Here is an 11016-nt window from a genome sequence, read left to right on the forward strand (position 1 = left end):
GACTCTTTTCCTCTCGTAACTCGTGCTGCTTTGATTACTGTTTCGAGGCTGGTAGGCCTGCTGTTGCGGACGGTGCTGTTGATGTTGACATTGCGGATGTGGTTGCTGATTGTTGTTTTGTTGCTGGTACTGCTGATTATCTCTGAAGACAGGTGCTATATGAGCCACCTGGTACTGGTTACCGGCGGGACGCACGGCCTTCCTCCTCACAGAGGGTCTTCTTGGTTTCATATGGGAGGTCACAACATGTGCCTCTCCATCTTTCTTTTTCGCAAATGCCCCATAACGTTTGGCAGAAGAGCCTTCTTCCCTTGTCAGATGCCCTTCTCTAACCCCTTCTTCTAGACGCATCCCCATATTCACCATCTCGGTGAAGTCAGAAGGAGCGCTAGCAATCATCCGCTCATAATAAAAAGAACTCAAGGTCTTCAAAAAGATCTTAGTCATCTCTTTCTCTTCCAGTGGGGGCACGATCTGTGCTGCTACCTCTCGCCACCTCTGGGCATATTCTTTGAATGTTTCCTTGTCCTTCTGGGACATGGCCCTCAATTGATCCCTATCGGGAGCCATATCCACATTGTACTTGTATTGCTTGATGAAGGCCTCTCAAAGATCGTTGAAGGATCGGATGTTCGCACTATCTAAACCCATGTACCAACGCAGAGCAGCACTGGACAAACTATCCTGAAAGTAATGGATGAGCAATTGGTCATTGTCAGTCTGAGTCGACATTTTTCTGGCATACATGACCAGGTGGCTGAGAGGGCAAGTATTTCCCTTGTATTTTTCAAAGTAAGGGACCTTGAATTTCACAGGGATCTTCACATTAGGAACCAAGCAGAGTTCGGCAGCAGACTTGCCGAAAAGATCCTTTCCTCTGAGAGTTTTCAATTCCTTGCGAAGCTCAAGAAATTGATCGTTCATAGCGTCCATCTTCTCATAGACATCTGGGCCCTCGGACGGCTCAGAATGATAGATGGTGTCGTCTACTCTGGGCAGAGTATGCACGACAGGAGGAGGAACAGCAAGGACCGGGCTAGATGCCGGCATAGAAGCAAAGGTGGGAACAGGACCCTCGGGCATGAAATTGGGAGGCATCCCCCACGGGAATCCGGCTGGCATGGCCGTTGGAGCAAAGTGTGCACTGGCTGCAGGCACAGTCAAGGAGACAATCTAAGAGATGATTGTCCTCTGGGGAGGAGTTGAAGGTGTTGGAGAAGACTGGCTCTGGGCAGCCATGAATGACTCCATCAAGGCACTTAATCTGGCCACTTCCTTTTTCAGCTCGCGGTTCTCTTGTTCCAAATGATCCATCAGTCTTGAAACATTGGCTCTGGTGTAGTACCGGTGAGTCAGCTTGTCTTCAAAATAAATGAAGAACACAAAGTTAGACCACAGGACAAGAAGCCGGGAACAAAACCTGCTTATGCACATGATGCATGCAATGCTTGTGGATATGATTTGTTTTTTATTTCAAAGGAACTTTAGAGTTCTATTTGCAAATTTTGGACGTATTAAACACTTTTATATGGAAACATAATATCTGAGAAATATTTTACACCAAAGAAGTACAAGAGAAAAGGAAAATAATCATCCTATGGATCCCTAGAAACAATCATCTAAAGCTCGGGACACAGGAAGATAAGATGCACGAAGTCTCTTCACCTCCCTCTCGTAGGCTGCCTCCATATTTGCCTTCTCCTTGGCGAGTCGGTCGTACTTCCTTTTCCAAAACCTGGAAGACTGAGGAAGTAGAGAAGTCCATGCATCATCAGGATCATAAATAACCTGGTGCTCGAGAAACTCTATCAAAGCATCCTTCTCCTTGATCTGCTGAAACAACTCCTCTCTTTCGCGGATCCAAGCACGTGATTGGTCTTCGTCTCTCAACTCCTCTACTCCTTGGTCAGGAAGAGTTGAAGGCCCAGCCACAACCAAAGGTGTAGGTCTTGGATACTCGTAAGGCATGAGATACTCAGACGCTCTCTTTCTAACCCAAGCAGTGTAAGGCTCCATAGCAACACAATTCTTAGGACCCAACTCTTTCCTCCCTTTCCTATGAATCTTGCGCCAAATATGGACCATTCTTCCCTTCAAGTTTTGGGGATCTTTACCCTCCTTAAAGAACACACCCTCTAACAGAATGTTATTGGGTTTATCCTTTAGGGGGAACCCAAGCTGACGACGTGCCAAAACAGGGTTGTAGTTAATCCCACCATATGTACCAAGAAGAGGTACATTGGAGAATTCACCACAAGAGTCGATAATCTGCACACCATCATACACACGGTTGTACCAAGAGATATCATCATTAGTGAGAGACATGAGTCTCGTGGACCATCGTAGACATCTTTTGTTCTCCTTGAAGGCGACCGTCTGCGGTAAGTGAGAAATAAACCACTTATACAACAGAGGCAAACAGCACACAATGGCACCATCACCCTTTGCATTCCTCATATGCAAAGAGAAATAAGTGTTACCCAACAGATGAGAAGTACAAATATTGCTTCAAAGGCATCCTCACTCATGGCCTTCCCATACATAATAGCTTGAGCAATGAGGAACTCAGAAGGGAGACCTTGAATTCCACCTTTGGAAGTCATATGAGCACCAACCAGAGATTCATCTATATGTAACATGTCGGCTATCTCTTGAGAATTAGGAATACTCTCTGAGCCACTGAACGACAACTGGTCTAGAATAGGTATACTTACAAGGTAGGCATACTCCTCAAGTATAGGCAAAAGCTGGAAGTCCGGAAACGTGAAGCAACGGTACAAGGGATCATAAAACTGCACCAATACACTCATCAATCCTTCGTCCACCTGAGTAGTCAGAAGAGGAAGAAGCTTCCCAAAACGAGCCTTGAAACCCAAGGGATCTAGTACATAGGATGTCAAATTCCTTAACTCTTTTAAATCTGGTTGTCTGAAACTGTACTTCTTTGTATTCCTTCTTCATCTTTCCATGTCTGAAAATTTGCAAATAGACCTCTTAAGTTCCTTGAAAATTTTCTTCATTATTGATGATATGGATACAAATGGATGCATGAATGCATGAATGCAACAATCACACTCAAGGATCAAGCAAAGCACACCAAACAAAGGTCGTGGGATGGATCATATCATCCTTAATATCAATCATCCATTTTGGTGGATTATGGTTTACACCTTATCAACACCCAAGTTCCATTGATATTAAGGACACACAAACGGATCAACCACGAATCAAGGGTTTGTTGCGAGTCACGAGCATGGAGTCTCGGTTAAGAACCACCCAAAGGGAGTGTACTAGGGTTTAAACCTGCCAAACATGTTCTACAAGAGGTTCCCATAGTCATAATCCCATCTTTCAGATATTATTGGATAAACGACTACTCGTATTCCAAAAATATTCTCAAGAGAGACTCTTATGAGTGTAGTATCGCGTAACAATCGTATCAAATCTTACATTTGAACGACTTTCACACTACATCCTAAGAATAGGCCAAGATGGGCTTGGTAAACTAAGGTCCTTGGCTTCTAAGGTCTATATTGGAAAGAGTAATGTCTAACCACAACTACTTGTGTGACATTATTGATCCCAACATGACCTCCACCAAGTGAATGGACTTGCAAGTCAACTTGCTAAGGAATAACTCCACACAAGTCAACAAGACTACGCCATTCTCCTATCCTAAATGCACTCGAGTCCGGGTATAGAACTCATCTCACAAAGATCACCAAGCATACAAGGAATTAATATTCAAGCAATTCAATCATTACATACAATACAGTAATCCCAAATTGCACAAAAATATGTCACAAAACAATACAATACAACACAATATGAAAAGTAAGCAAAACCCACTAGGCAAATATCCCCAGCAGAGTCGCCACTTTTCTGTAGCGGGGTATTCGTTACCATTAGAGATATTGACTAAATCCAAGGTAAATCATACAAGTCGAGTCGCCACCGCACTTCTATTTATCCAAAGGAATGGTTAGAAAGCAAACAAAAACCTAAAAGTTTTAACAAAAACTAGTAAAAGAGAATCAGAGATCTGGGTAAGGGGGTTGGTTATGCAATGGGAAGGTGTTAGGCACCCAAAACATCCTAGGTACTCCTAGGGAGCCCTTTTCATATTTGTTGTAAGGGTGTTGTTTTATCAAAAATTATTTGTGCAAACATGATTGAAGAGATGAGAAAAGAATATACAAGTTTATTTACATTTTGTGTTTGGATGGATAAACCCATTGCCTACGTACCATCTTAAAAAGATTAGGATCAAAACCTCGTAGTTCGGGGTAAAAATTTCAAAAGGAGTGGGTGAATTGATTGGTCCAAAAGCCTTAAGGTCTTTTGTTATCAAAGGGAGAAAACTCAACCTAAATCACAAATCCACCATGTGAGGATAGCTTCAACATGCTAGTGAGGGGTTAACCCTATAATAAGCATGGAAGACTCATTGTCCATCACTAAGGATATGGGTGAGTATTACATCTACCACAAAGATAACTCAAACCTAATAGCTAAAGGTTATGAAAAATTGATTAAGAGAGTGGCCATTGAAACCACAAAAGCATTTGAATGGGTTATATTTACCAATGAAAAGTATGTACAAAACTTGGTCAAAGTTGACTTAAAGATTCAATTCAAAATAAGTATTATGAAAAGAAAGTTTGAAAATCAAAAGCATAAGGCTTAGGTTTCTAATGTTTGAAAACAAGTGTTAGATGTTTGCACAAAAGTTTTGGCTTGGGTTAGAGTGGAGAGAAGAAGAAAGGCTAAAGTCCTAAGCAATGCAAAAAGGTGAGGGAAAAAGAAACAAAACCACAATGGAGTTCCTCTCTTGGGATCATAGTGATGATCCAAGTAGCTCTTATTCTTTAGAATAAGCAAGCAAACAAAGCATAAACTCAAGCAATCAACAATCAAATGAACTCTTGGAAAGACTCCTCAATGTATCTTGGATCTCTCTCTCTTAGAGGCTCATGGTAATGGTTCCTCAATTTGGCTCAAGTGGGAATCCCTAGCACAGAGAAAACACACATCAAAAGGTTCCACAATACAATCAAAGAATGGACAAGAGGGAGTTTAGAATATGGTCCTTTCAATGTTCATCTTCAAGCTTAAGCATTCTAAAGGCCCAATGCCTAGTTGCTCTTTGACTCCAAATTTGCATAGGGAAAGTCCTAAAGTCTAAGTCCATTTTGTCCAATTCTTTGCATTTTGGTTCACAACAATCAAAACAAAACACAAGCACAATAATATAGACACAATTATGTGCTCAAGTGAGCAAAAGGCAAATGACATTAACATAAACATGTGCTCAAGTGAGAAAAGGAAAAAGCAAATGAATAATATGTACAAGAATAGTAAATTGCATAAAAGTAAAATGCAAAAAGTATTAATTGTTAATGGTTAGTGTTAGTAGCTAGTGTGCCATAAGGCAAATTTAGCGCTATGTTAAGCAATCATAATTGGACTTATGTAGAAGTCACAACTATCTGAGGCCGGTCAATAATAATGTAGGCAACAACACAAGTTAGAAGTCTTGATTAGTGAACCAAGTTCCAACAACTTGCCATGCCAAAAAGAAGAAGAGAATTGATCTTGTATTGGTTTAAGCCTTTTGCATGATTTAGGAAACAACCTATCCTTAATGCAAAGCCATTCATTTGATCAATTGATCAAGATGAATTAGATTTGAATCAAGGAAGATTAAGCCTCCCTAATCAATGCTAACTTATCAACCTTCAACTTATTGATCAAAAAGAAAAAGAAGAAGAATAAGAAGAAGGAGATGAATAATGGAAAAGGAAATGGAAAGAATAAAGTGTATAAGGTGAAATCAAATGTACCAATCCATATGTGTTGACCAAATGACATTGAAAGTCAAAGTCAAACAATGAGAAATCAGAAATGAGATGAAGATTGGAGGTCAAACAATAAGCAAAATATTTTTGGCATTTTTAATATTAAAATAAACTTGAATTAAAAATAAAAAAAAGGTCAAACTTCAAAATCACTTCAAATCAACCTTGAAAGGTCCAAGTGATTTATCCTAAGTTCCACAAGCTCAAACAAAGTTTGACAAAAAATTTCAGCATTTTTAAAAGTCAGAAACTATTTTTAATCAATTAAAATGAATAAAAATAACCTAATTGAACTAAAATCTCAAATAAATCTCAAATCAATTAAAAAATTGATGAGAATATTTTTCATAGATTCATCATCATTCAAATAGGTTAGGAAAATATTTTTGTATTTTTTGAATAATTAAAACTATTTAAAATGAATTAAAAATAACCAGAAAAGAGAAAATTCATAAAAAATATCAAATGACAAAATAAAAAATCTTAAAAATCAAAATTAGAAACTAGAAATTATTTGGAGAAGAATGCAATTGGTCCCATATTTTTTTGACCAATAATAAAAGAGATATGAATTTTTGAAATAAAAGGAAATAAAGAAAATAAAATCAGAAATTGGAAAATATGGAAAATCCACACGAGTTAGATCTAAGCTCATTAATTGAGTTGGATCATCAAACGGCTATGGCATGCGCGCGCACCAAACACTCCAGTCAAATGAGCCACATGGAAATTAAATAAAAGTCATAACATTGGAGCGCTAGGATCAAATCTGGAAAACGCATCGTGTGGCTCACAATCAATCTGGCAAAGGGACGGCCACCGGAGCCACCTTCTTCTCCGGTGAGCATGAAGATTCCGGTGACATTTGCAGGTTTCAAAAGCTTAACCAAAATACACGATCCATACATCATTGGAAAGCTGGGATGATGTACATCATCCCTGTATCACTCAATTCCACTCTAGATCTCTATATTGAGAGAAATCAGAGATGGAAATTCTGTGATGTTCATGAGAGCTTGATGGATTTCAAAAATTAAATGCACAGTAATGATGCCTCTATTGAGAGGACTTCAGCCAACACAAAATCCAAGCAAATAGATCAATAGGTGATGAGATTCGAAGAAAAAACCAGTTGAAGAACAACCTTGGATTCTGGAAATTTGAGCTTGCTTCCTTTGGCAAAACAGAAGTGCGATGGACTAAAGGATGAAGGTCTAGAAGCTTTAGATCCAACGATTCAACCAGATGTAGTTGAATTTTAGATCTGAAAAATTTGAAGAAAAGTGAAATAGCTTCTTTGGTGAGAGGTTAGGTTTTTAGTTCAGCAACATTCCAGGTTGATTCATGGATGAAATTTGATTGGAGTAAGGCTTCTATTTATAGAGGGAAAGGCAAGGCAAGTGTGATTCAATCCGTGTGCATGGAATTGGATATTCATTGCATGGGCTTGCATGATCATGCAAAAGGCCCAAATTCAATGCCAAATACAATCTGAAATGAATGTGAGAGGATTTGGACGCGTAGCTTGGAGTGAATTGGCTTGTGCATGGAGTTTTGATGTGTTATGCATAATTGAACCAAAAACTTCCCCTCTTCGAAAATGCCATTTTCCAAATCCAAACATGAGGATGTGAGTAATGGTTGGAAAGGTTTTGATGTGAGGAACAATTGTTATGTTGGGCAAAAATCCATTTGAAGTGTGGAAATTGGTGAAATTTGAGTTTAAAGTGCAAGGTGCAAAACATGTAAAGGCAAAGTTTCTAAATCTGGCCAATGTTCAAGCCCTTCTGTTTAAATGATGCAAACCTCAAATGGAAAAACCTCCGACATAAAAGTTGTATATCTTCTCAATGCAATCAAAATGGACTTAAATTTTGCATCATTTGGATTTTTGATGAAAGAGTTATGGGCACTTGAAGTTGGACTTTTTTGCCTTTTAATGCATTTGGTCCAAAAGGACCTATAATGTCTTGCATTATCACATGTATTTCCGTTGATATTTTGAAATTTTGTTAAACATAACATTTGAAATAGACATCTTAAGCTTTCCAATGCATTTTATCCCACCTAAAGATCATAAAAAATGAATGAGTTGTGTCCTTGGGAAGTTGACCCAAAATTAGGGTTTCAGTCAAAATGACCTATAATGTCTTGGAATGGAAGATGACCTTCCAAGATTTAAATCAATTTTTGATTAACATGAAAGTTATTCATATTGTCCTTAAGGACATTTTTTCTTTTGGAATCATCTCCATTTGACCAACACATAAAAAGTTAGGTCTTAGTGCACTTCGAAATAGTCAGATGAATTGACTGATCAATTTCTCAAGTCCACAACCCATATCTTGATGAATTTATGATTGAGGACACTCAAGTAAGTTCAAATATGCATGAAATGATGATTTAAAGAACTTCCCTTGGTTGCATTTGATCCTGGGCTGAGGTTGCTTCAAGAGTAAGGCATTGTAGTGCACAGATGAATTAGGGTTTCTCTGGGGAACAAACCTCAAACCCTTTGAATTGCTTTGATCAAAATGATGAATTGAGATGCTAGGGAGGCATATTTGATGGATGAGATCTTTGGGAACCATTGCCATGTTTGCTATCATCTTCACTTGGCCATATCTCTGCACAAAGGATCTCCTTGAAGCTCTTGACTTTGTGATTGCTCAAGCTACAAACAAGAAATGTTAGTAACATATTTTTGTGCTTTTGGTTAGTAAACAAAGTAATAAAAGCAATAATATACAATTCAAGCATGCTTGGTGATCTCAAACCACTCACAAGAGGTCCCACCCAAAGGTAAAGGGAACCAAGATGCTTATGATCCTTGAGGCAATGCAAATGCAATGTTATGATGCCATGAGGGATCTTAGGGACAAAATTAGGGTCTTACAGGGTCCAAGTTTCTTATTATGGTTCCCAGTTCATCAGTGGAAGATCTAGAGCTCTCAGAGTGTGCATCTGCATTTAATCAGAAATTAGGGTTTCATGGCTATCTGCAGCAGGCAATGTTTGGTTGGAAGTAGAGAGGATCATTCATGTCATGATTAGAGAGGCATCTTGGCCTAGGAAGATTCACAATTATCCCAGGAAGATCTATTGGCAATCAGTGCAATCAGTTCCTAATCACTTTTACCCTAAACTAGGGTTTGGTATAAAATCAGTTTATTTCTGATTCCTTGGGTGAAACTCTTTTCCATGGCACTCCATATGTCCACAAGGGTCTACATACAAAAAAATCAGCTCTTTATTTGAGCTAGAAGTGCTTCAATTGATCAATGGAATCAGGAATCAGACAGTTTGGGAAAAGTCAATTGTGGGGCCAGAAAAGTCAACTCCTGACATTTTGGAAGTGGAATCTCAAAATTCATGCCTAAGGGAGCCTACATGTGAAATTTTATCAAGGTTGTATCATGGATTCATCATTTAATCAGGAGTTGGAAAAGTTATTAAATTTGGAAATAGTTGACATTTCCATTTAGGGCAAGTTTTCATGATTGTTGCACCCACTTTAAGCCCATTTTCCATTAAGATGCAAGCACCATTTGAAACTTTCTCCAAAATGAAAGTTGTTACTCTTATTCCAAGCTTTCTAGAGATATAAAGTTTGTTTCATTTGGATTAAAATTGATAAAGTTATGCTTGGTCAAAGTGAGATATTATTTTAGGACACTTAGAAAATTTTCTAAGTCCAAAATCTGCAAAATTTGTCAAGACTTATGGGCCAGTTTTCTTGCACTTCAAGGCATCTTTTGAAAATACTTTCTTCATGACAATTGTACCTTGCCATGTCCTCTTTCACATACTTTTTGAGTTATCCCATTTGGATCATTGGTTTGGGAGATGCACTCATCTAAAGTTGGCATCATGAATTGAATTTTTAGGCAACATTTAGGCCAAACTGGCCCAGCCATTTTGCAGATGGTGAGACACGATTTTATGGCCATTTTTCACCTCTTTCCAATCATCATTTCAACTTGTGTTCAACATGAAAGATGTTAAGCTCCATGCACTCTTCCTACTGTTTGCATTGCCTTGCTATTTGGTCACATAATCATCAAGATACATAGTCATAAAGTCACCCATTTGGATTGTTTTTATGCTGCACAAGACAACCAAGTCAGACCACAAAATCGACCAACCCTCTTTCTTTACCTCATTTGGCCATTTGCTTTTGCTTCACTCACTTAAGTTTTGCCACAATTAGAGCTTGCTTTCACCACCTCACTTTTGGCACATGTTGCACATAATCAAACAAGTCACTTTTGCAAGCCCATTAAGAATGTTGGATCCATCATATTTAAAGCTTTGAAACCCTAATCTGAAAGTGGAGGCTGCTATATTTCGAGCTAGGCAAGGCAAGAGGAAGAAGACCAAGTTTCATTCCTTTTCCATTTTCACAACTTTCTCGAAGTTTCAAAGCACCTCATCTTCCTTCCATCTTCTCCAATGCCAAGAGGCAGTGGACCTTGCATCCACTAGGTAAACCTTTACTCACTCTCTTCCATGGCCATATTCATGCTTGCTCATCATGTTATCCATGCTTACCATGCTTACTTCATGTTTTGTTTTTCCATTATACATGCTTGCTTTATGTTGTTTCCCATGTTAACAATATGCCATGCTTGTCTATGAAGCCCTCTCCATGAGACGTTGTTATTGAGTTTGAGTTTATGCTATTGTTTTCTGTCCATATTCGTGCTCATGGTGTCGTCTTGCTGTCCACTTTTCACCATGTTTAAGTTACCATTTCACTTGAAATAAAATACCATGTTGAACCTCACATTGCATACTTGAACTTTGCTTTTTATGTCGTGCCATTTGGTGAATCATGGAGGTTGGATTTTGTAGTTGAAGTTTGGAAAAGATTACTGTTTTTTTTCGTGTTTCTTTCATTTGCGTGGAGTTAGGGTTACTTTGCATGAAGATGATGCCGTGTCGTTCTGTAGACCATCAGATCAGGGTGCGCGCTTTAAATCCTGGCCATCCGCTGATGTTTTGTCATCTAATGACTTAAAACACAAGGTGACCTATTGATGCACGGTTACATAACTCTTTTAATAAAACATTACTCTTTTTTTTAATGTCACACGCTGGTTTTTATTCGTGTGGACTGGGCCTCAACGCCAATCGCTATCCACACCTCCCACACGCC

The sequence above is a fragment of the Lathyrus oleraceus genome, chromosome 3, assembly GCF_024323335.1.
Source record: "Lathyrus oleraceus cultivar Zhongwan6 chromosome 3, CAAS_Psat_ZW6_1.0, whole genome shotgun sequence".
Taxonomy (NCBI): domain Eukaryota; kingdom Viridiplantae; phylum Streptophyta; class Magnoliopsida; order Fabales; family Fabaceae; genus Lathyrus; species Lathyrus oleraceus.